This window comes from Falco punctatus, assembly GCF_963210335.1.
Source record: "Falco punctatus genome assembly, chromosome: 3".
In the NCBI taxonomy this organism is placed as follows: Eukaryota; Metazoa; Chordata; class Aves; order Falconiformes; family Falconidae; genus Falco; species Falco punctatus.
The window spans coordinates 95230194-95257568 of NC_137582.1; the positions used below are offsets into that span (position 1 = coordinate 95230194).

At 41.7% G+C, this 27375-nt stretch overlaps 1 long non-coding RNA gene across 1 annotated transcript in view; it reads left to right on the plus strand.

Annotated features, from left to right (window-relative positions):
- The first annotated feature begins 24238 nt into the window (after nt 1-24238).
- Nucleotides 24239-27375, plus strand: part of LOC308060599 — a 35987-nt gene continuing 32850 nt past the window's right edge. Inside the window, exon 1 of the long non-coding RNA XR_013926809.1 lies at nt 24239-26522. This is a non-coding gene — a long non-coding RNA (uncharacterized lncRNA). The remainder of the gene's footprint in view (nt 26523-27375) is intronic.

Sequence of the window (27375 nt, forward strand, 5' to 3'; positions counted from 1 at the left end):
GATGGTTTGTTCCAGTTATTTTATTATAAACTATGCCATATAGCCATAGATTGCCTCCTGATATTCCAAAGTGTTGTAACTGTAAAAGAATCCTCTTCTTTCCTGCTATCGTGGCTTTCCTTCTGCTGTGAGTTGGCCTCGGCCAGACGCTCACCCAGCTGCTCTCTTGCTCCCCCTCCTCAACAGGGCAGAGGGCACAAAACAAGATGGAAAAGCTTGTGGGTCAGCGTAAAGATGGGGAGCTCACTCACCCCTACCCCCACGGGTAAAACAGACTGGACTTGGGAAAATTAATTTTTTTTATCGCCAACTAAAATTGAGTTGGATGGTGAGTAACAAGGACAAAAAAGTAAACCACCTTCACCCTCCTACCTCCCTTTTTACCTTCGTTCCTCTGTTTCCAGCCCCACCTGCCCCTGCAGGGTCTCTTCAGGGGATGCAGGGGACTCTGCTCTCACACCTGGAGCACCTCTTCCCCCTCCTTCTATCACCTGGATGCCCAGAAAGCTGCTTCTCACACTTTTTTCCCTCCCTTCAGTGTTTTGCCAGCATTTTCTGCTCAGTCTTGCTCTGCCCTTCCTTAGATTTCCCCAGAGGCAGCCCGCTCATGGCCACGGGGCTGTGGTGGGGCCATTGGAGCTGACTGGATCCAGCTGGAACCAGCTGGAACTGGCCACATCTGGTGCAGGGTGGCCCCGGCCTCTCCTCACAGGGGCCACCCTGCAGCCCCCTGCCAGGGTACCAGCCCCCCGTGCCCCACGGCTGTCTGCACAGGGAGATGGCAGGGTGCTTGCCTCTGTGCAGGCACGGGGCTGGGAGCAGGGTGACAACTGCTGCCAGGCCAGGTGCTCAGCTGGTGTCCATGAGCGCTGTCCTCACCTCACCTGCACCAACCGGCCACGACAGTCAGCCATTTCCATGGTGCTAAACTCATCCACATGGACTTCAGCTGCCATCCAAATCTGGCTTAACTGGAAAACTAAGCTGTATGACACTCTACAGCCAGACCTGGGGTTGCCGTACTGCAGCTGAAAACCACTTTTTAGCAATCTCCAATGATCTGCTTTCAGTTAACGGCCATTACACAATATGACATGTAAGGAATGAGGAGCGGCATGAGGACCTGGTCCTTGCAGTGTTTATGGACAATCTCCCTGGGTGGTTTGATTAGCTGAGGAGCAGATGCTATTTTTCCCCCCTTTCTTGATCTATTTTTGTTTGGAAAATTTGAAGCTGATTGCACATATGCTTAAAGTTTAGGTATGCAGATTTGGAAAAATCTAAACAAGTACATGCATTTCATGAATATTACCAAGTAGGCACCAAATATTTATTCTAACCATTGGATTTCCGTGCACGAATGTTTAGCTGATGCAAACAAAGGGACTCAGTTGGTCAAATCTTCTTTAGGTTATGAAAGGAGTTTGTCTTTGTTTCTGTCCTGGTTTAATTATCTTCCTTGGTCCAGATGCCTTCACTGAGCTGCATCTGCAAAATATTTCTCAGCTGAGGTATGACTAAATCCTTCCTATGATTTGACGCCGTGGCCAAGACCCAGAGGACATCGAACACCCGCACTGCTTTTCCTGTGGTGAAAGATGTGAGTGCTCAGCACCCTAAACCATTTCACAGGCAGTTCTGCACATCTCAGTGCTGCAAAATTTCTCTACAGAAGAAATTGCTTGTGGATTGCTCCTCAGCACACATACCTACCTACCTGTACCCTCATTCTTTCATGGGGTGAAACGCGAAGCGACGTGACTTTACTGCTCCTTTCAAGAATGGGTGAGCAAGAGAAAGCAAGTGCTGGCTAAGGCATCTGAGAGGACTTTGTATGCCTGAGCTGGAAGGATCATGGTAGCAGGGTGACCAAGGGCCCTTGCCTCTCCACAGAAGACAGCAACCAGAACGAGGGGGGAACCTTTACTAAGGAGAATCAAAGGGCATCCTGTGGCATGTTACCGCCTGGTGAGCCCAAAGCAATGATTTCTGGTTGCGTATCCATTTTCCAGAGGACAAGGATTAGGCCCTTCAGCAAAGTGTGATCAGGGATCACAAACCATGACAAAAGCATCAGAGCTGGCTTGTTCAGAGAGCATCTCAAGGTCATCTCGCTCTGATTCTGAGTCACCATTTCGTGTGACTCAAGGGTCTATCATTTCCATTGAACAGATGGATGCGCACAGCCCAATGTTTTGATGCCAGGAGGCAACTAATCTTCCCCCATAACAGTCTTTTTATTTTGGAGGGAAGGGGGGTGGGCAGCAGAGTGTGAATATTTAATAGATATTTTAAATAAAATTAATAAATCTGATATGAAAATATTAAGAATGCATTTTTGTACATTTTACACATCGTACCAGGAAACAGAAAGACATGTGTTTTGTTTCTGCATAAGGTTTTACTTTGATATCTCCTGATTAGCCAAGTAGAAGCAGCCACATTTTCTTTCTTCCCGTGATGCGTATGCTGACCTGGGTGTGTACCTCCTTCCAGCTCTTACCTCCACTGGAGTTTACACTGAGGAACTGATCTCAGGAGTGTTGGAAACAGTTATATTTTTAGGACTGGAGCAAGTGATCTGTCTACAAAATTAAATCTCAAGAGAAGAATTATTAAACAGGAATCTTCATTAGTAAGATGGCGAATAGCAGCAAATAGGAAAGTAGAATTTTCAGCAAAACAAACAGAATTTGACCAGAATTTGAAATTTCCATGAAAAATTATCAATATTCATGTTATTTTCTCTTAGGAAAGTCTAAGTAAAAGGTGGCCTTGTGGCCAGGCACAGTTGCTCTTTCTTTCAGAATCATGCTGTTACCTAATGGAACTGTAAGTGGCTGGTTAGCCTCAGGCTTTCACACTTGTGCTCCCCAGCCAGACCAGGTGCCATAACACACCACATCCCTCCATGCTCCATGGTGAGTCCACCCATGGTGCACTGGGTGTTTATCACACTGGTATTTCCAAATTAAAGAACTTCTTCCTTTTAGTGGGTCACACTTTTGTTTCCATTTGATAGTTCACTGTTTTTTTGGTTTGTTTGGTTTTTTTCCCCCCTCTCAGCTTTCAGGGGGAAAATGCCAAAGCAGTAATTGGAAATTCTATAATCTAATCTGTTTTCATAACAATGAACTAACCAACAGGAAGAAACTCTCAGCATATATAGACATAATAAGATGAACTTTGGTTGTTACTAATGGCTGCTCATTTAATGTAGACTTATATAAGTATAACCATGGCATCTATTGAGTCTTTAATAGTCACAGGCATCATTTAAAGACTTCAGAACTCAGAACAGTTGTGTCCAGGGTCTTCAGCTACCTGTGTGGCTGAGATCTGTCTGGATTATACAAAGTGAAGTTGAAATGAGAAGATAATCACTCACAAATTCAGTGTGTCAGACAAGCATTATGATTGGAAAGGAGCTTGTTTGCATTATCTTGCACAGAGACAACTGTTTTCTGATCATCCACCGGTGGGTATTTTTGCCTTCATGTCCGTAACTTTCTTTTCCTTTTCCAAAATGCATCCTAACAGAAAACCCTTCTTCTTCTCCTAATACTTTTGAATGCAGTTTGCTACAGCCAGGATGGCATTATGTAGTTTACCCAGATGGTCTGAATAATACTGAATGATTCCAGCCACTCTAATTGCATACAATTTGGTTGTAGAAGTTGTTTTGTAGGGAAAAAAAAAAGTAACTCATACCACTGATTTTTTTTTTTTCATTTCAGAAATACACTTAGTAAAAAATGGGACAAGAATTTCAAAAGCAACCAGTAAATGTGGGTACACAGCAATATCTCAAATAAAGAGGTGGTGCTCAGCATCCTCAGAGAATCTGGTCTCCTGGAGGCATCCTGACTCGGCAGACTTTTGAAATCATGGCTTGACATGATCAGACAATGTTTTTTAAATGTACTTTATATGCAACAACATAGTAAACAGCTATCTGGTATGCCTACCCTGTTCTACGTTACACATATTTAAAGCTAAAAATTACTCCGTTTTTCAATAAAAAATTTAAATCTTCTATTTCTTGCAAAAGGTTCTTTTCTTTTTTTTTTTTTTCTTTTTCTCCTTTTTTTGTTTTGTTTTAAACTAGAGATTTCAATTTGGAAATATCTGGGGTACTGATATTTCTGACTTCATTTCCCATGAGAAACCAATGGATTCCATAATTCATTGCAGCAGCTCAGCAAGAGGTGAAAACTATATGCAATGTAATCTGTTTAGTGAGAATCACACAGCAAGAACAATGGTGGGATAAAGATCCAAAATGTAACTCCCATGAGCATTGTGGAAGTATTTTTCAAATAAAAATGTTCAGTTTTCCATTTTTGGTGAAAACGTAACATATTCTAAAGAACAGCTGCCTACTTCAATCCAGTCTGGTTAACTCCTGTGTAACTGCGACAGTAGAGACAGACATGGGCTCATTTATCTGCCTAGCTTCTGCATATACTAACATGACTTTTTTTTCTTTTTTTCTGCAGTGCCGTGGCAGATTATGGCACTTGCAAACTATGTATCTTGTTAGCCGATATGAAACATGGTAGGAAAGACATAAAACTCCACTAAATTCTCCAACCTACTACTTTACTGTTGGTAGCTTAATAGTAGTAAATGGAGGTCAGCATTAAAGTCTATCTGATTTCATTTTCCACTTACCACATATTCTGTAAATCAATCATGGACTATGAGACTCCATGGTCCCTTCCACAGGAGGAAGGATGACTTCATACTTAGGGCATTAGACTTGAGTTTAAGAGATTTGGGTTCAATTTCCAGCTCTCCTACGGAATCTCGGGCAAATTATTCAATCTTTTGGTTCCTATCCCCCAGTTGGAAAGAAGATAATACTTCTTTTGTCACTCTTGTGGTTTATTCACTTAAAAAGCACTTAAGGGCAGGAACTGCCCTACAGCGGATGTCTGTGTGCAGGGCTCAGCATTGCAGAAATCCAACCTTGCTTGAGGAACCACTGCAAGACCACAATAATAGCAACAACTACCTGTCTCCGATGATATAAATACACATACAGGTTGGCTTGCACGTGCGTTTAAGCCATGGTGCAAGGCAGGCCCACCAGCCGAAGAGGTGAAGAGGCGTATGCAGCACCTTTGAGGAACCTGCAAGCCGACCATAGCTGTGAAATGAGTCATGCCCCACTTTAGCCTTTTGCCGCAGTTGTTGGAGCAGCAGCAGGGTGATGCTACGTGGCACCTGCAGGCTTGTGAACCCTCGCTGCCTGCTATCTTCACCCCTTATTCAGAGAGCAGTTGACTGACAGGAGCTGAGCGGTGTTTCACCCTGTGGGGCTCGTGACAGCTACAGTGTCTGTCAACACATTCTATCACTCTCTGCTTATGCAGACAATTTTTTTCCCCCTCTTTCCTTTCTCTCTCTCTCTCCTTTTTTTTTTTTTTTCTTCCTGATGTATTCATCACTAGGCTGCAGACACCTAGTTAATCCATTTAGAACCTATCAGCTCTGTTCATCGGCTCATAAACCCATTACCTCGGAGGCGCTGTGCTCAGGGACACAGGTGCCAGACCAGTGCACAAAACCCAATTGAGTTATGTAGCAGGCGGCAAGGCCCTCGGATTCATGATTCTGCCTGCATGGGGAATTGCACACGTTATGTGCCAGCAGCCACTTTATTAAATATCGATTTAAATCACAGCCTTTAATCAAATCTGATAGAAGACCTTTCTCACCTCCTGTCTCTCCTCCCTCCCCATGCCTTCTCCATGCTCCCCCCTCTTCCCCAGCCCTCCTCAGTCCACTCCTGCCTCACACTGGTCCGCCTGATGACAGAGAAGCTCAGGAATGAATAGTTAGCAAGTAGTTCAACAGCAAACCCTTATCAACAGTAATGAGGCATTTGCGATAATCGAGTGATGAAATGTAAATGGGCAGTAATGAGCACAATTACATCCACTGGGGAACCATCAAAGCTGCTTCTTTCCTCACAGATAGATGAGCTCCCTCGCTGTCGCTGCCCATTGCTGCCTTCGCTCTGAGCACGGCGCAGATGTGGGGACCGGCGGGGAGGGAGGTGGCACTGGGAAGAGCAGGATCCAGCGGTGCCTCACCGAAGGAGCTTGCTGAGGGCAGCCAGGTAGCAGCCGGGCTCCTTCCGTGCTAATTCCACCTTTGATGCTTAGCCTTCGCCTCCTTCTCTCCCAACCTCCCTCCTCCCTCTCCTCCCTCCCTCCCAGTCCTTAGGGATGATTTGATTTGCTGCAATGTTTGAAAACTGCCTCATTGTGCTAACAAGATTAACTTGAGCCTATGTCTGTTTGATACACTGGAAATGTGCAGGGTGACTCGGACTGGCTTTCAGCTGGAGCTGAAAGAGCCAAGAAATGGGACGGTTGCCAGGGAACAGGCCCAACGGCAGCTTATGTCATCCTTGCCGGCAAGGGACCAGCTGGGAAAAACACCGACACATTCAGGAAAGGAGGAAAGTCGGCGCTTCCATCATCTGACTGGGGAACATTAACAGATCCCAGAAATTGCTCACCCAGAAATAAACACATCGAACGCCATAATCTGGGCCAGTTACTCAGTTTATCCTGGATAATTTGTGCAACAAAATAGTGCTAGAGAAAAGTCCAAGACCCAGGGTTAAAAAGTTGGATTGCAGAGAAACCCATGTGGAAAATGTACCTGTGCCCACTATGTGTTCACCAAAATGCTCTTGACTCTTTTATTTCCTGGATCTCATGGGAATTAACTGTGACATATAACCTAATTGTCAGTGTCCTTATTTCCCTGTGTTAAAGCCACGTTATCGATGAGAAATTATCACAGGAATTTAAGAAGTGATCAGCTAAGGAAGGCTCATCAGTTGTGACTTTTTTTCTTCAAAGTCACGGAAAGCCTCTGGTATGCCTAAGCCCTGACGTGATGGTCAAAAATATGTTTCTGATACTTCCTTACATTAAAATCCCCTTCAATCATGCATTTGTTGTATCACATGAAGAATTCCTATGCAGACCGATCTCCTCACTGCTGGATCCCACACTTGAAAACCAGGCATAGTACAGAATGGTCTATGAAGACCACGCTGCAGGACTTCTGACCCTTGGCAGATGTGCAGAGAAGGGTAAGTGTCATGTTCAGCATGGCCAAAAAGCAGCCAGCCCCCTGGGGGTGCAAAAAGGGGCTGTTGCAAGACAGGACGCAGGGAAGGGATATTTACCCGTAACTGTGAACCAAATTTCCCCACGCTAAAGATGTGGTTCTTGTTTACAAAAACACCATTTCACAAACTGACCGGAAAGGGGAGGCTGTGTCTTTTTTCTTTTAAAACCATACATGTTTTGAATAATTGAAATGGCTACAGCATCTCTGGGATGACAAGAATTCCACACAAAGGTAGCTGGTAACGCAAGTGGTGGAGCAAACTGACGCTGATGGATAGGGAGTCATGGAATAGGAAACAGTGAATCTTTGGTAGATCTTCTTTTCCAAGGTCTACGAGTATAGCAATAAGTGAGATCTGAATGAAAACAAGGTTTGTAATGGATAATGTTAGACAGAGAGCAAGTGGCTCAGGGGCAGGAAAAAACTCAGAAGAAGACTCAAAATACTCACTAAACGTTTCTATCAAAGTCAGGCTAGCAGAAGGCAGCTGAACGTACCGACGCTCCACAGCTTTCCAATACCACTGAGTTTCTCTCTCATTTCTAACTTTCCAGCTCTCAGAGAACCTCTCCTTGTGGCAATGAATTCTACCAGTTACCTCTCACACCAAGCAAGAAATACTTCCTCTCATCACACTTTAATGCTGCCTTTTCATTTCAGAGAACATTCCCAACTTTTTGAGTCAGAAGTGGCTTCAAATGACCAATCACAGTGCAGAAACCACGCAGCAAACCAAACCAAATCCTGGAAAGCAATTTGCATCAGCTCATCTGGGGACTAATTACACCAGTGTTGTATCTGAAGAGAGATGACCAATGCACGATGCGTGGTTTTAGGAAAGATCCTGTAGATGAGCCATCCTGGTGCACTAGTCCACCCTCCTGTTCTCAAGCCAGGAAACAGCTCAACAACTGGACAAATGGGTTGATTGAGATGGTCACCTCTGCTGGCTGTCAGAGAAGTTCTTCCTGATGTCCTAAGGAGTTACTTAATATTATGGAGTTCCATGGTTTTAACTGCACTATTTTCGGTGCACATTGCATTTAGAAATACACCAGGATCTTTTACTTATTAGAAATGCAATAGCTGTTAAACTGTATTAGTTATTGACCTTAGCAGCAATAAACTGTAGCGAGAGTAGTCTACAGTAAATACTGCTAAATCATAATCAGCTGTCACAATGCAGGTATTTCTGACCATTTGCAATATGCTCTGTAAAATGCATTTGATCACAGTATATAAAAATGTGAGAGTACTGTATACGATTTTGAAATGTACTGAGTTTAAAGACATATTCAACCAATTTATCATTTAACTTACGGCTTCACAAAAGCTATTAAACAACACTGTGAGCCTGGAGGCCACACATATGCTACAGCCCTGGAAATGTAAAGAAGTTCATTTGAATCGCTTAATAATGACCTTGACCTATCGAACAAGGTGTACTTATTGTCAACAATTCATCTCACTCTTGACCCTGGCAAAATGCCTAACCCTTGAATACTTACAGTGGGGAAGGAATAGCTTGGGTTTTGGGTTGGTTTTTTTTTTTTTTTTTTTTCCTTTCCCCTAGTGAAATGGGCCAATTTTTTTCCCGGTTTAGCAAAATCTGGAACACAGATCATTAGAATGCTTTTGGCAGCTAATTTGAACATCAGTGACTCAACTTTGAGAAGGAAGCCTTTTTCTGCCCTAAAGAATCTCAGAGAGTTTTCAGACTACAGTAATTGAAAAATCCCTAAACACTCACTCACAGAGGAGATACACATTACTGCAGGAACAGTCTACAAATTGTAAAGTATTCAATTTACATTCTCAGTACCTCAGGGCAGTTGTGAAGAATTTATATCTTCAGAAACCTTTGAACTAACAAAAGATAACATTTCACAGCAAAGTCTACTTGCATAAAAGTTTTTTAACTCCCTTCATTCTTATTCCGAAGGAAGTCTTTTGCACTTCTGGAACCAAGGCTCAACACAGGTATCTGAGATGTTAAAAAGGAGCTGAAGATGGAAATAGAGGTGTTAAAAAAAATTTAATGGACATACTGCATCTCATTTAGAACATGAGTTCATTATTCACCAGTCCACACATGATGTATTCTTGCTCTGAACTTGATGTCTTTTTAAATGATACTTCGGTTTGATCAATGTGCAGAGATTCTTAGTTATATTAAGGCCCTTTATGCAAAGGGCTTTATAATGTGTAGGTAATGGGCACAGCTACACCCTGGGTGAGGGCAAGAGGACCTTTTTTCTTCCCTGTGTGCATCAGCTGGGGCAGTGCCCAGTGCCACATATAACACAGTCTACGGGGTACGTCATCCGTCTGTTTACACTGAGTCTTCATCTGCTTGGAGACACTGCATGTAAAAATGAATTTTGATGAGACTCAGACCTGACATTTTGTAAAAATGAAAAGAAAGTCTTTCCCTTTAAGAAGTGAAACACTTTTTTTCTTTGTTTTGTTTTAACTAGGGTCACTTCATAGATTGTATCACGTGGATCTCTATCAGCAAGCCAACATTTTCAGAGGTTCCATTGTGAACCACACTTTTGTGTATTTATTTAGGACCAAAGAAGCTCAGTGGATTCATGGAATAGCAGGCAACTTAAACAGTGTACTTTAAGTCACACAGAAGTCAGAGTTAACATCCGACAGGCACTTGAGTGTACTGAGAAGAAGACAGAGACTGCCAAGTCATTAGGGTTCAGGCTCATAGAATCAGGCTCCGTCTGTGTAAAGAAAATTGGTAATAGAAACAGGCACCACATTTGCTAGCTAGGAAATGATCTTTCTCTTCCTCTGCCCCTTTGCTTGATCAAAGAACACTCAGTATAATTACCCATCTAATGACATCCTTTTGCTTTGACTTTTTAAAAATTTCTATGGAAAAAAGAGAAGGGAGGAAGGACACAAAAAAATTGCATCAAGCCAACCCTAAATCTGTGATTACCATATTCATGTCCAACACTAAGCATTATGTGGAAACATTAATGAAAGTTTTAAAATGCAATCATTGGTTAAAGTTTTTTCCCCTTCTCTATAAAGAAATTGATAAATGTTTCTATTAACTAATAACGCAGGAATCAACAGTCTTATAAAACCGGTTTATTCAGCCCAGAAAATTAGGCAATCCATCATGACTGATTTGCTCACATTTTCCCCTGCAAATAAGTGAGATGAAAACTTTAAAACCAATAAGATAATGCACTTAACAAATTCAGCTGAGAGAGATGGATAAACTAAGATGCCACTGGCATCAGTTAAGGAAAATCTGTCGTGTTTCCAATTATTTGAGCAGATTTTGTATCCCAATTTGCTGCCAGACTGGCTGCATCCCCCACTCCCCTCTTTCAAACCAAATCATCTGATCTTAAATCAGAACAAGCTCATCATATCACACTATGGAAGGCCAACAGGGGATAAATGACACCAGATGTTATATGAGTTTTCTTTTAGGCTTTCATTTCAGACTTACTGCATTCCCCATGCTGCTTTTTACTTGTCAAAAACTAAAATGTGCTTTGATAGATAACAACCCTATTTTCTTCACTGCCTGAGCTTAGAGAATACCATTAAGTATTGATATTGATGGTGCTTAACTGGGGAATGCAACCTGGGACTGCAGAAAGCAGGATCCTGGGATCCTGAGGTATCTTTCAGTCCCGCAGATACATTTTCTGTTAGTCCCAGGGTTTTTCTGTTGTTGCTGCTGGGGGTGGCGTCAGGATACATGCTGTGTGATTTTACAACACAAAATGTGAGCGCACAGACAGACAGGAAGAGCAAGGAGGGGCAGGCACACTCGGAATCATAACTCTTAGGCCCATCTGCTGCTGCTGTCTGAGCTGCTGAGGGAGCTGATATCATACTGAAAGACTAACAATGAACTTCGGAAGCTGAACTGAGGCGTGCTGATGCAAAATCCAAGGCACATCATTTTCATTTGCTTTGCTTATGGTCTTCTGGAGTCATTATCTGTCCAGGCTGGTAGGGAGAGGCTGGAAAATGGCAGAAACAAAGAACAGCACACGCTGCTCAACATCAGTGGGAGAATCAGGCGTTCACGGTAGACAACACGCATGGCTGTTTGTGCCTGCAGGCTGCACCGTACCCCACCAGCCCAGGTCTGAAGGGAGAAGCTGCTCTGTAAGGGAGAAACCTGATGATCCTGCCAAGGTGTGTGGAGCCTTTTAAAAGCCAGCTTGGCCATATACAATGGACTGACTGTGTTCCCAGCCTTAAAATGGTTGGATGGTGCTGCAAAGGACCTGATGAAATGAAAATGTGAACAACTTTGGCACAGGGCAAAAAAATAAATTAAAAAATAGATTAGACTCAATCACTAAGGAAAAAGCCACTGCTTTCTATAGTGTCAAAATGATTTTTGACAGCATTTTAAAGCTACACTAGCCTTTCGTAATTGCCACAAATATTTTCTTAAGAAAATACCTAAGTAGTGAATGCACTTTTAAGTCTTAAACCCGCAGTGGCTAGTGACATCACATCATAGTGGTGCTTCACATGCAAATGATATAATTGTCTCCCAGCTGGCTGAGTGTGTTTGTATGGAGGCACCACCATGGCTTCCAATACCTTAGTCTAGTGCCTGGGAGTAGCTTGCTCATCTCATGGGTGGCAGTAGGAGGTGGCATCTTAACCTCATTGACTTTCCTTCCAAGACACCCTGCAGATGCAGTGAGGGAGCATATTCACATATACTTTGGCTGCAGCTGCTGGCAAGCAGCTTGCTCCAAGGTGCACTGAAGTCAACAGGGTTAAGCTTCAGGTGCAAAAGCAGAAGGTAAGAGTATGGTCAGCGTGAGTCACAGCAGCAGAGGCTCTCCTTTTGCAGGTCAGAAACGCTCAATCACCGACTCTGAAGCAGAATTCAACTCCATTTAAACACCACAACTTTCCTTCTTCCCTCAACACTTTCTGCTGCCGTGGTGCTCTGCTGCTGCCTGTGCATTTCTGCCTGCCATCATGATTCCACTTACTTCCACTGATAGGATCACCTTTGCAACTCATGCAACATATGCTTGGTGAATAAAATGCACCAATAAGCCAGCAGCTGTCAGAAACCATGACTTATAGCATTAAACAGCATCAGTTTGGTTTGGCTGTCACTCTGCAATATCTACATAGCACAGCATCACTTGATACTAAGAATGAGCTGGCCCCAGCTCCTATCCCAGCAAACCTTTACAGGAAAGTAGAAATCCTCGCCAACTGACTTGTGCAATGAAGTGATAGTGCAGAACACCCAGGGTACAGGGAAGGGGGCTGGCAGCAGGTACATTGGTGTGTTTAGGGCTCTATCCGTCTAGATATCAGTGCCCTTCTGAGCCTGCTTTCACTCAAAGAGCTAGGCAAAACACAGTGTGAAGAAAGGAGCCAGCAACAACTCTTCAGTCTGGATGACAACAAGAGAAACATCACTGAATATCTCACAACAAAGTTGTGCCAGATTTGCCTCACCTGTAGCCACTTGTACCACTGTATCACATCTGGATTTCCAGAAGTGGTAAGCGAGACTTTGAGTTGGTATCTTAATGCTCCCTTCCTTACAAAATTCCGTTTGAGAACAAGCATCGTATCACTTGCTTGTCCAATCTCCAAGTGTATTTTATGTCTTTCATAGTAAACTAGCAGAATAGGGTAGAAGGTGATAAGCTGATTACTAAACTCAAAGCAACTAACAGTGGGAGTTCTTCAAGCAAAATGATAACAAAATCCATCATATATTCAAACTATTGCCCCCCAAAAGATGATGGAGTAAACTTTTCTTCTTTTCTAAATATCTGATTACTATAAATGCAATCAGATATGTTAGTTAGCAGATGAAAGATCTCTCATCCTCCCATGCTCTTTTTCAATGCTAATTTACCTTCCTTTCCCTGACTATGCTTTGTGGAAGAGGGATCGGTTGCTGCTTTGGGATCCTTGGGCACAAGAGAAAGAGCCTGTGACTTAGCAATCCTCTAGCACTATCAGGAAGGGTCATCCCTACAGTCACCAGAAATATAAGGCCTGTGGCCCCCTGGCACACAAGCTGAGTGTGGTTTGAAATGGGCCGTGGGGGGTAGAGACATCAAGGGTGCCAGCTCTGCTACCCCTCTGGGTCAGAACAGAACCAAATGGGCTTGGAAGTGTGTTGTCCTGCACACAGGCACTCAGTGCTTTCAGTCGATTGGAGCTGGGCTCTCTCAGAACCTCTGGAGGTCCTTCCTGTAAGGGTTTTCTCTGTATGTGAATTCCTCTGGCAGAAACTTTTGCCCAAGCCGAAGATTTTAAATAAATTGGAAAAACACCTGTGAAAAGTGCTTCTGAGACCTCTGTTGGTGGACAGCCACCCTGGAAAGCTTGTTCCTCAAACGAGGAAAGAAAAACGGCCCCCATGACAGTATGAAATCAAAGCACTTTGAACAACAGCAGCAAATGCTGACAAGAAACTGCTCTCAACCAAACTCCAGGCTGAATATTACAAGCAGAAATTAGGCAGCTAACACTTTGGCATGACCAATCGATTTAAGAAAATCAACACTCTGCTGACATGTAAGTCATGAAACAGGAGCAAAATAATCAAATCAATGACTTCTTTCGCTGTATGATATTCTGCGCAACTAAATCCCACCCATCACTTGCTTAGGCCACCAATACAGTAAAATTTCCATGTTCTGTCACTGGCCTGCCTGTGGAAGCAAGCTCCTAATTTAATTATTGCATACCCTCTGCTCTTATTGCTGAGCTATTTCCTTTTACATTTGCTCTGATCTAAGACACGCCGTTTCCTGGACTGAAGATAAAAGAAACAACATTGAAATACCCCCAGTAGTAACCCTCTAAAAATAAAAGTCTGGGAATTAACAGCAGATGCATAGGTATCTCTGGAGATCACAGGAGCAACCCGGAATTTCCCACCGTACAATTGTATGAATATTTGCCTTCTCGTATCTTTCCAGTTGAGAATGAGGCAGCCAAGTAACGGGATTTGAATGCATATTGGCTTGCTGCCTCTGCTGTTTTGATTTGCAGAGTGGCCAAGCAGAACACAATTAGTGGTTATTGACACCTTTACAGGAAGCACTCATAAGGGAAATGGGAAATTGAAAATGTCCTTTAAAAGATGGAAGCAAAATACTGTATCAAAGCTTGCTGGTAAATAAGACGAGCCCAGAAAAGTGCTCAGTCAGAATATTTGTATTTCTGTATCATTTAGGAAAATCCTATTATGGCTTTAGCCACAGAGACATCCCTGGTGTGCAAGATAGAGGCAGTTCATAAAATACATAGCATTTTCAGCTTGAAAATAGGGCAACCTATTGCTTTCTGTAGATGGCTATGTTACACCCCAGTTCCCATCAATAGAACATAATCTCATTGCAGCAGGCAATACTCAATATCAATGAAACACTGGTATTGTAGGTATTTGCAGACTGCCAGTACCTAAAGGACAGAAAGACTTTGTGTTTTTACAAGGGCCAATATCTCTGCAACACATTTATGAAACAAGGCAGCACACCAAGGAGGCAAACGAGTTATATGCATGTGTCCACAGAGCTGTCTGCAGGCGTTTCCTTATTCTTTCTCCCCTCTCTCTCTTTTCTGATACTTTGCACCGTCCCTACCTTACACTCTCTAAGTTTCACTAGCAATGTCAGTTATGCAATTAGTCCCCTGCCAATTAATGCCAAATTAGATGCCTGCTGTCAGTGCTCCCTAGCACTGACGGAGTGTATGGTAATAATCTGTAACCAGGATAATGCTCTAAGGAGTCTGCATTGTTCTCTGGAAAGGAAAAAAAAAAAAAAAAAAAAAAGGGAGAAGAAAGAAAAAGAGAAAGAAAAAGTATGTTGCACGTTCACTTAAGCCATCAGCAGTCAGTGCAAAAATAAAATAAGTTTTGTTGTGCAGTTATCCCAATGATTAAAATATAATAGGCTAATGAGATTACAAAGCTGATTGTGAACAAGACCAATTGTGTTAATTGGAGACTCCTGAATGGCAATTTGAGCTGCTGCCGCTGCTGAGTTTTGAAATATAATCAGTTTTACTAATTTTATCTGATTTCTTAATGAAGCTTGCCTTGAGCAATTGTTCTATGTGTTCTTTAGCAAACAGCGTGTGTCATAACTGCTGACATTAATCTTGATTACTTTAGTTAAAATAAATAGTTATACTTGGGCGGCTTTCAGAAAATACATCAGAGCAAATGTAATGTTGGGAAGAGATGGGGGTTTACTTATATTTGTTGTTTTTTCTATATTGTATTTGCAAAGTCCCAACTGTGAAACATCTTTCTTGTGTGACCCGATCCCTTTCAGGCTCCCCTGTCTTTTGCCCGCCCTTCAGAAGGCATTTTTGCCTTCCACAGAAAGAGGGATAAAGACAATATCATTATTACAGAAAAATCTTTATGAAGAGGAAAAAAAAAACCCACCACCAACAAAACCCATCTCAGAAAAAAAATACTACAAAGTGCTTTTTCATGCATGAATCTCAAAGTTGGCACACACATTCTCACCACCTCATGCTCCAGCTGCCAGTACTAACACTCAAGCCTTATAGAAATGCTCTCTCTCATATAGCTTATTTATTTTTATGGAGGATTAATATACTTAGGATGGCTCTTTGGAGCTTTCATAGTGCATTTGATGGGATGCTGTACCATATTGCTGCTTACATAGGGACACATAAACATTAACAAAAATAAACAGTAGAAAAGGGGAAATGGGAATCTAAGTGCAGTCTGAATTAATGGTAAACATAGCTAGAGATTGTTCATATTTCAGAACTCCTATTCTATTATGGCCTTGCCTTTACAAGGATAATCCCTTCATAATTAAGATAATGGCTAACTAGCCTGATAGGTATTATACATCTTTTTGAGCCAATACGCCTACATGACAACATAATTTGCATGTACTTATTGCTGGACTATAAAATCTGTGGATTTTATATGTAGTTGCATTGATTAGGTACTCGGATGATAAATAGAAACCATTTTGGGAAAGATGATATAAGACATATTAAACATTTATTTCACCCTCTCTTTATAGCCAGCACTGGTTTGGTAAATTAAAAGTGTTTAGTCTGGCCTGGATAGTAATCTATGTCCAATTAGGATCTAAATATGTGCAATAGACTATCTTTTAATCCATATGCATGTAGCAATTTCTTTAGTTATGGGTTTTTAGAAAGAGTGACCAAGTTTTTTATCTAAGACACAGTATTCTGGAACAGAGGAAGGTCACGAGCAGCAGTGCAAGCACGGAGAGAAGCCTCAACACAGCACTCCTGAGGGCTGCGCTGAGTATCAAATAGTGGCATTTTCTACTCACAGATACAATGGGGAAAGAAGGAAAGTCTGGATTTCCTACTCAGAATCTCCCTTCTCAGTGCTTGAATGCACTACTGCTTGAAACACTGCAGTGAGATGTCAGCTTTTTATGGGCAGCTCTGACTTTTATGGAGGAGCTGACGCCTGACATATGGCGTTTTCACTCCCTGTCCCTGAAAAGTATTGCCTTTTATTTAAAATTCCTTTCTGTCCTGCTTAAAAATCGAGCTCGAAATTTTGGGGAGAAAACACCCCAAACATAAGATGTTTCCACAACAACCCTTCTTTGAAATAATCGTAATTCACAACCATGATTCATAACTGTTATTCAGACCCTCACCTCGAACGGCAGTGTCCCCATTAGCCTGGGTCCCTCAGATGTCAAACAACCTTTTTCAGACACGTTTTAAGTCTCCAGTGAGTAGGCTTGTGGCTTCTTCAGAAGATCTGCTTCACTCAGTGAGTAAAAAACATGTGAAATTGAATTTTTGTGTTTTCACTTCTTCTTAATAAATATAAAAATTTATGCTTAATGAGAATCTACTTTTACCCCTCTCTCCCTTCCTTAATGAGAGCTAATTGAATAGAACAATCTTCATTTGGCAGGACACATCACGAGGGCTTGTCTATACTTAGAAATTTACTGAGATAACTAATCTAAAATGGTTGAGAAATATCCCTACAGCTTTCTGCCCAAATAGCTGTTCCAGAGCAATTATTTCAAATGAGCTATTTTTGTAAATTTTCAAGTGTATACAAGTCTCAAATCTAATATCTAGCTGGCATTACATACCCAGCTAGTTTTTATGGATCAACTTACTTGATCTGGTGAGTAAGTCACACTGTAGTAGCAAAAAATATACTAACGCTGGCTCTGATTTGCCTTTATGCTAATGCATGACACTTCAAAAAAAGAGCATTAATGCCAATGATAATTTGGCTATATATGACCTGGATATCAATTCCACACTATCAGCTGCAAATTCCTAGCCCCAAATACTTTTAAAGGTACCATACAGGCTACTTTGTAATAAAATTTTTCACCTTTTCACTTCCCATTAGGACTGAATAATTTATTTCTCAAGTGCTTTCCCTGCAATTTACAGACAGCTAGGCTGCTGTAACTTTCAAAGGTACATTAGTGTGTGATAAGCCCTATTCTGGGTCCTTGCTGTGCTCAGTGCAAGAATGGCCACCAAGTTTCAAAGCTGACAAGTATTTCTTTGGGGTCTGGCAGCACACCAAAACGGCTGCCTCCGCTAAAACAGCCTGGTTTCAGCAGACATGGATTGATCCTTTCTTTTTATGCGCGAGAACCATTTCCCTCAGCATGACCACTGCTTTAATCTTGTATTTTAAACATAAACAGAATGACAGATTTTACAGTATAATCTGGTAGGCACAGCAGCCTTTTAGAAGGATGAATCATTAACCTAGAAGCTATGTTTAAGTAAAAAGGACAGACAACAAGAAAGGCGGGAGAGAGGGAGAGAGATTGGTTTTGTTCATGATTTAACACACAACTGTGATCCATCCGCCTCTAAAATGCATTGCTGGAAGAGAAATAAACCTCACTATAAGCAGGGCAGGAAAAAGTGGCAATACAAAAGAGCTTGAGGAGCACAGGGAGAGAGAGGAAGGAAAAATGAATTTTAAATTTTTCTTTCCTGCTGCATTTTTTAAATGTAACACATACTTTTATGGTGGTAATGTTCTTGTTGCCGTACTGGTGTAAAGAGACAGCAGAGAAGGCAGGCATGTTGAGAAAGGCAATGCCTCTCATTAGACCAACTGATACAAGTGGAATAAAACAGAGGAGAGGAAATACAGATGTATTGTTTTGCCTTGTATTCAAGTCAAGCAGTTTAAAAGAAACTTCCATTCTATTGCAACACTAGGTCACTTTTGTTTAGAGGATAACTAGATTGCAATAAACATTGATATATTAATCAATTTGCAGAGGGAGAGCTGCTGGGACAGTTTCTCATTTATACTACTGTCCCTTTTGTATCAGGCATGGCAGATTAAATGTAATTTCCACCCTTGTTTAAGTTTATTTTACATTGCTATGTTATTAGAGTAAATAAGAATCAGACCCTCTGCTCTTAAACTACTCCCAAAGGTGGCTTAAATAATAGAGACCCAAATGTGAAACCGATACTACTAATTCATTATCTTCTTTGTCTTAATAGAATAAATTTTGCTCTCATTTATATAAATGTATGTGTAAATGTACTGACATCACAGGTACATAGGCGGAGCAGGAGAGTCTGTGCTAGCATTGCTATAATTACAGCATTTATTCTTGTTCATCATGTGCACACATGTAGCTTTCCTTCTTGATTATAAGGAGGATGTTAGATTGACCCATTATTAACTTTAATGTTTTGTTTGTGGGTTGCATTTTCAAATTTGACCCCTTAGGAAGACATTATGGAAAAAAATAAGCTTTTAAACTTGTGGTTAGGGTTGGTACAGTCTTGAGAAATATATTTTCCGATGTATGACTTAAATCCTTTGTGTAACTTGAACTTGTGCTGCCCAATTGTTCACTGCAGTTGGTATTCCCAAATGCATATGCAACCCATGTGATCAGCAGGTTTTTTTCAGCCATTTCCTGGGAATTGTTTTATACACCTGAGTCACCAGAAATGACTGAACTAAATCAAAGTAGGGCGAAAGTGAGGTCATCCAGTTGGATGGGTGGCTGTTATCATGTGTCCTAATATACTTTGGTGATGCAGCGATAGGCCGTGTTACTGTGACAAGATGCATGAAAAGGAAATGAGGCATGTCTGAAGGCAGTTCATGCCACCAGGAAAGCTTAAGTATGGCCAAGTGCATGCTTGTACATGGAGCTATCTGAGGAGACATCCATGGCCATCTATAAATGGCATCCTGCTGACCTGCCTGTGATGGAGGACATCATCAGCTGGGTTTCTCGTTTGCTTGAGGGAATGAGCAGTAACTCTTTTTTCTATTCTTCATTCAAACTAAGGCATTTGTAAACAAGAAGCAAACTCATACCAGATGGGATCTTACTTTTTATAATGCAAAGACAAAACTGTTATTTAATCCTTCCAAACAGATTTCCTATGTCAGGCATCTCTTCTGTTGCTAATAGTAGGAACTCAAGAATTTGGGGGTTTCCTCCCCTCATCCCAGAATGCAGAGTGACTTATCTGCCAGTTCTTATAACTCCTTTTACACCCACAAAGCTGAAGCTACAGATGAATCAATCATGTGCTGGGCATTAGAAGCCTCTCACAGAAGACATGCATGCCTCTACCTTCCTCTCCTCCTTCAAGCCACCTCTACACATAAGAAAAAAGGTCGCACTACGATCCCTTCCTTTAATTCTTCACAGGTATTTTTTTTTAATGCTGTCACACCTGCACTTCTGAGATGCTTTACTAACCTTTTTCTTTTTACCCTTAATTTCTCAAGCATATCTGCTGAAAACAGACAGTTGTTATTTTTCCAGGCAATATTTACTTATGTCATATAGACTGCATTCAGATTTCTCTTTCAAGAAGAAAACATTGCCTCAAACCGCACATACATGTAGGTAAGGCACCTTTGCTATATTTAGATTAATTTTTTTATAGCTGGGATTTACATCTTCCTGTATTGTTTTTATACTGCTGTTTCTTTTTATTAGGGTTTTTTAACATATTTTTCTTGCATGGCTATGGCTTTCTCTGTAAGCCTTGAAAATATAAGTGAAGCTTTTCATACAACAAATAAGAATTATCTGATTTCACAAAACGAAAGGACAAAAAAAAAACCCCAAAAGATTAAGGTGGGGTTAAAGGCTACAATTTGCCTATAAATGCGGTCTAACACTTACACAGGCACGTAGTTTTAACTATATGAATATTCCCGCTGAAATCTAGGACAGGGAACTGTATTTAGAACAGGTTTTAAACACTCTTCTGACCAACTGGGGTTGTAACAACTTTTGCATTCAAGCATAACACTATTAACAACCACGAGGAAGGAAAAAAAAAAAAAAAAAGAAAGAAAAGTAGGCTAAAGAGTTATCCCGGGTTGCCTGTTGAGTGATTTTATTCCTGATGCCTTCCCTTAGCTGGACAAATAGTAGTGCCACAGGAGCTCACTGGGCATCCCGAGGTTGTGGGACAGACACTTCTGAACATGAGAGCAAAGGCTGCTCTGCCTTAGCTCACTGCGTGGACAGGACCTGAAGCGCTAGAAAACAGACGGAGATGTTAGACCTCGGTAACTGAGGTTTGTGGGAGAGTGCAGTCACTCTCAGTCGGGCTGCTTTCTTACCTTCCTTCTCCAGAATTAAATCAAAACTGACAGAGTAAGGAGAAGATTAACACATTTGGAGTTTGGGAGCAGAAAGACTGACTCATTCTTGTTTATAATTCTTGCCTGGTTTGTGATTTGGAACAGAAGAAAAGTATCCAGCTACATTTTTCAAGCACATGCCAAGCATGAAGCGTTGCCAGGCTTCAACCTTCCTCGTGACATCATCTGAAAGGCTACATAACTCCCTGCAGAAAAATATTGACAGAGATCATAGCAGCTTGCTTCAGCAGCAGAAATCTTTTTGCTGTCCTCTACACACTTGCATTTGGGGGAGGGTTTATGATTATTATCTAACTGGGGGTATGGAAAAGTTCAAAGGCTGTTTGTAAATGAACAGGGAGGATAGCTGGGTAGAGACATTAAAACAAAGGTGCGATTTAGTGGCAAAATAAAAAGCAAGAGCTTTCTCTAGGCTGCAGGTCCCAAAGTCCTTAATCTTTCTACCAGAAGAATTTGTGATCTTGTGGAAAACTAACAAAAAATAAAGAGATCTCTTTCCTTCTCCCAATAACCAGTGATCATAAACGATCTGTCAAAAATAGCATCTCAGCGCTGCACAGATCTACTTGATCCCTGTGTGTTGAAAAATATTTATATATTTCACCACTGCTAACCTAGTTCAGATAGTTTGTGGACCTAGCTTGATTATTTTCACCTTGTGGAACAACAAAGTTGTTAATTTAATTCTAATTCAAACTTTTGCCTTACTGCTAATGCACATATTGGGAGAACATCTTTTAGCTTTCAGATTTCAAACCAAATGTAATAATTGTCATGTCTTCCTGAGAGGGAAAAGCTGAATCCACATATTTCCTACTTTATTTCTTCTGTGTAATTTCTTTTGATTTAAAGAAAGATTGCAGTAAGAGAAACTAATGCAAATTCTGTTGTCTTTTGACAAATAGAGTAGTCTTGTATTTTCAGAACTTCCAGATCTGAAGACTTCAAGTATTAGAAAAAAACTTGTATTTTTATTACTGTGCCTTGTCTTGTCTCTATCCTTTTAGTTCTTCAACGCCACATGGTTTTAAACAGTGCTAGTCTCAATCTGAGGTTTTTAAAACAAGTCAAAACATCAATCTTGTGGCATCACTAGTAAAGAAATATAAACTCAAGTCTGCATTTTTTACATCAGTTTGCAACTTCTGGCTGCAGAAATTTTCTTTTCAGGAAGCTGCTGGTTTTGGCTGGGATAGAGTTAATTTTATCCATAGTAGCTAGTGTGGGGCTATGGCTTGGATTTGTGCTGAAAAGTGTGTTGATAACACAGGGATGTTTTAGTTATTGCAGAGCAGCTTGCACAGCATCACAGCCTTTTCTGCTTCTCACTTCACTCCACCAGCGAGCAGGCTGGGGGAGCACAAGAAGTTCAGAGGGGACACAACTGGGACACCTGAGAGCTGACCCCAACTGATCAAAGGAAATTTCACAATCACAGAACAGTCAGGGTTGGAAGGGACCTCTGGAAAGCATCTACCCAGCCCCTGCTAAAGGGGGTCTGCTCAGGGTCTCCCAGAGCAGGCTGCACAGAGCTGCGTCCAGGCGGGTGTGGGATGTCTCCAGAGCAGGAGACCCCACAGCCTCTCTGGGCAGCCTGTCCCAGGGCTCCGGCACCCTCAAGGTAAAGAAGTTCTTCCTCACATTCAGGTGGATCTTCTCGTGTTGCAGTTTGTGCCCGTTGCCCCCCCCTGTCCTGTCGCTGGGTACCACTGAAAGAAGCCCAGTCCCATCCTCTTGGTACTCGGTCTTAAAATATTTGTAGAGGTATTTGTAGACATATTTGTAGATAAGATCCCCTCTCAGTCTTCTCTTCTCCAGGCCGAACAGGCCCAGCTCTCCCAGCCTTTCCTCATCAGGGAGATGCTCCAGCCCCCTCACCATCTTCATAGCCCTATTCCATACCATATGATGTCATGGCCAGCATATAAAGCTGGGGGAGAAGAAGGAATGGGGGGACACAGGTTCAGAGTGATGGGGTTTGTCTTCCCAAGTAGCCGTTAGGCGTGATGGAGCCCGGCTTCCCTGGGGATGGCTGAACACCGGCCTGCCCATGGGCAGTGGTGGATGAATTCCTTGTCCTGCTTTGCTTGTGTGCAGCTTTTGCTTTATGATTTAAACAGTCTTTATCTCAACCCACGAGTTTTCTCACTTCTACCCTTCCAATTCTGTCCCCCATCCCACCGGGGGGAGCAAGTGGCTGCGTGGGGCTTAGCTGTCAGCTGAGGTTAAACCACGACAGGGAATTACAATTTTTTTTCTTTAATTTCAAAGTATTCAGTTAGTTCTTTCTAATGGGTACTGCAATCAACATTAGAAACCAACTGGAAGTAAAATAAAGAGCTTGGTTTTGTCTTTCAATGATTATGAATATAGTAGATAAAAAAGGTTGAGCTCTACCACTTTGAAAGCCTTGATGGAGATTATGAACAGAAACAGTTGGTTTAACTATATCATTATACTGTTTCTTTTATTTAATATGCTTGATTGAAATGAAAAAAATCTGGTTTAAGTACATAAATTTCTCCTCCTGTACATCTATTAATTTTAAGATAGATTTACATACCTAGTAAGAACTATTATAATATGTTTTTCCCTGCAGTTGTAGAGATGTTGTGAGTTCCACAAAAACAGTTTTTATCACAAACATCAAAGAAAAACTAGTATGCACCTAATGAAAAAGAGGTACAGCACTCACTGTATTCTAACATTATGTGAAGTTAAAAAATGAGAAATTTATACTATATTAAACTAAAAAGCTGGCTAATTGAATGGGCAAAGATACAAAATATCCTTCTGATCAGCAACAAATACATGAAGCGGGCAGCTTACTTCCTAGGATGTGTTCAGCCACGTATTTTACAGCTTACCAACCAAAAGCTTCCCGAGAAAGGGAAAGCTTTCTAAACTGTACCAGAAAAGGACAAATGCTAACAAAAGTCACAGATAACTTAAACCAAGTTAACCTCATTGGTTAAAACAAAGAATTTAAATGCTCGAGAATTAAATCAAATCAATGAAAGCTTTGGGTTTCTACACACATTTCACACGTATCACAGTGAGACCCTGGCACATGCCTGCCACACCAACAGTGGTCATCCATGCCTGCCGTTGCTTTGGAACTCTCTTCTGGTAATCTGCTTCAACAGGTTCCCCTGCCAACAGGATGGTTTAGCTCTGGGCCACAGCTGGATTTTACCCATAATGTTTAAGGGATGCGCAATCCCAGAGGATTGAAAAATGTGTCGTACCTAAATGCTTGCCAAGTTGCTACTAGTAGTTCGTGAGCCACTCTGGGGCGGTATGTGGCACAGGCCTGGGAGCAGCACTGCTACCATGGCTGCTGGTACCCAGAGGATGCCAGCTCCGCTCACCCCTGCGATCACCACCAGGTGACAGTGACCTGCCTCCTGCCCTCAGAGCAGAGCAAGGTGGCAACTTCATTTTCTCCCAGGGTCTGCAGTGACCAGTCTTATAAAGATGACCGTGAACTTCAGGTTCAGAGCTGTCAGCTGGACCTCTCATGCTCCTTGCAACAAGGAGGTCCCTGCCCATTCCTGCCCAGGATCTCCTCATAACTGGATGGGGATGGCAGTCAGTATCACAAACAACAACCAACAGGCTTTTGCTTTGACAATAACTCTCAGCAATATTTACCCTTTCTCCAATACTTCTTTCTCACAGGGAGTGGCCTGCAATGGCTACATCAAGGTATGTTTGGAGATAAGAGTGTCCCCTGATCTCCTGCCCCTCTTCTGTTTCAAGCCAGCCACTGTGCTGCAAGTTGAATTTCTCTAGCAAAGAGTATGACCCACCAGTAATAAAGTTTACCATGTGGTAGTTCTGGGGGAGATAAAGAGACAATTTCTTTGATCTCTAAATGTGTAACCTGCAATGTGGTGATGGTGAGTCATTTGGCATTTCCTTTTTACTAGAAACCCACCAGTTCCAACTTTTAACTCATTGTCTGTCTTGCTAGGATTGAAACCTGAGCAAGTGAAACACAGTTCAGAGCTCACAAAAGCCTCCAGTCAAGGGGCAGGCTTGATAGCTGGTCGCACAATAGAAGAAATCTATCTGGTTTTATTTCTGGTAAAAGAAGTCATTTTTTGAGAAATTGGATCTATAAAACTGCAGGGCATGATACAATGGTAATAAATGCATAGAAGCTTTCATATTTATTAATTGCACATATTATAAGATAGAAACCAGCCAGAGTAGTTTTCTAAATCGGGATCAGAATTTTTTAAAGCAGCAGCTCTTTTAGCTGCAGCTACTCATACAAAACCCACCAGTGAGGTTTCTGAGTATCAGGAGACTGAGTACTGAATTAGTATTTGAGAAAAGGCAAACAAGACTATCATGTGAAGTGCACAGCTCCTTAAAATTACCTTGTTCATATGTCCCAAGATGGACATTAAAAAACAAAAACAAAGCAAGAAGTGACACTTTCTAAAGTCTTGCCCCAAACCAGTCAATAAAAAGCAACTTCTAGAGATCACTTTCTCAGAAATTATTTGCAAGCTTCCATTTAGTGTTCTGAAACATGAATGGTAAGTGGCAAGAAACTGCTGTTATTTCCAGCTTAGAAAGCAGAAATTCAGGCACAGAAATTTTATGTAATTTCTTCAGAACTCACAGAGGAGTTGGGAATACAACCCCTGTCTTTAGCCTCAAGATCCTCCATCCATTTTCCAGAAATGGGAGACGTTACTGTAATGACTGTATCGTTTTCCTTTGAGTGGGGGTGAGTTTCCTACCACCCTATTTTCTTGATATTGAATCTTTGATCTTTCTTGTCAAACTGCCTCTTGAGGCTGTCAACAGGGCATTTAAAAAACAAAATGTGTTAAGGAAAAGCTATGCCACATAGCAGGTATGAAACAATTCTAAGGATTGGTGCAAATATTAAAACATACCTCCTACACTTAACCTGGCATTTTTCTGCTACACTGGCCAGTGGCATTTCATTGTTTCCTACAAAACTACAAAGGGATACTTACATTTTTGCTTTTATTCCAATAATTAGTCACGACTGACATTTAAAAGCATGCAGGGTGAGACACCCCCATGCATTTTCTTTTGACGTTCCTCAAATTAGGCTCAGTGCTAAATGAAAACATTTTCCTGCTCTCTTCCTCTACATTTTTAAATGAATGTCATCCAAATGGTATTGCCATTCAAATGCTACAGTGAAATTCCTTGCATGCTGATAGTGCAGTGTGGGAATCTCTAAAATTGTCCCCCGTAGGTTCGAATTCAGCCCCTGAAGGTTCACTTGAGCTTAATTTCACTAATCACACGGGGACAGTTATTTTTTGCTCTCGCTCAGCTTCTCTTTCACATGCGAGCACACACACCATACACACACACACACTCACGCTGCATCCCTCCCGTTCTGTTGCACTTAAGTCCAGATTAGCTCTGACCATCCCTGCACGCACGCGGAGAGCGACACAACACCGCGGTGCCTAAGACCATAGGTGGGTCGTTTGCTTCAAGCCAATTTATTCACATTTGCAATGGTAAGATTGATTTTTATCCTGCATTTCTGAGTTTATTTAACTGATTTCAGAAACTGCCACAGAGGTGGGGGCAGAGATCGTCTTCAAGGTTGCTGTCATCTGGAATTTTATGTCCTTCATTTTCTTTCACTCTGTATGCCTGTCACATCGGCTTAACTGTGAGTAGCGTACTAGCCAGTACCTCTGGCATACTGTATATTAATAGAATATTGATATAGCCCAAATACTGTTGTGGGATTCATCATTTGGTAAATCCTCTGCCGTCTGCAGTTTTACAGAGCCGTTTAATTAGCAATTTTACAACCTCCTATTCTCTCATTAAATTAATTAATAATTAAGTTCAAATATAGGCATCTTTAATGTCATAATTATATTTCAGTTTTATGGTCACCAGAGTTTAGCTCATTAGGCAAGGTAGTCATAAACCATAGCTCTATTTAGGGGCTGAGGCACTGATGCACAGGTAGTCTGCTTCTGCTTGGTATTTTTATCCTTCTCGTTTTCTCCTCTTCTCCCACCCCCCCACCCCCCACTTCTCCAGCTCCCCTCCCTCTCATTGCTCTCTCTGCTAGCACTGGCTTTTTTTTCCTGTAGCAGCTCTTTCTCATTCATAGGTAGGGTTTAAAAAATCCCTGACACACACCCCCACAGCACACACACGCACCCCCCCAATTACTCTCTCTGGAGCAGCACAGTGATGCTGGCCTGTCATGGGTCCTGCTTCCTTGCAAGCCTCAGGGACCACCACCTTCAGCCCTGGGCACCCAGCAGTGGCAAATTTTCTGTAGCGTCGTATTGTTGTCGTTGTACTCCTGTTTGACTGTGTGATTTACCAAGGCATGGGACTTAGTAATGGCATTTCACACAATATGATATGTTGTGCGTTGTTTTATACGTAGTGGATTTATTTCAGTCATTATCACTGATTAAACCAGCTTAGTTGAAAAGACAAAGCAAAACTTGGCTTTGAAATTGTTCTTATTTAATTTTGTTTGTGCTCACATAACCCAG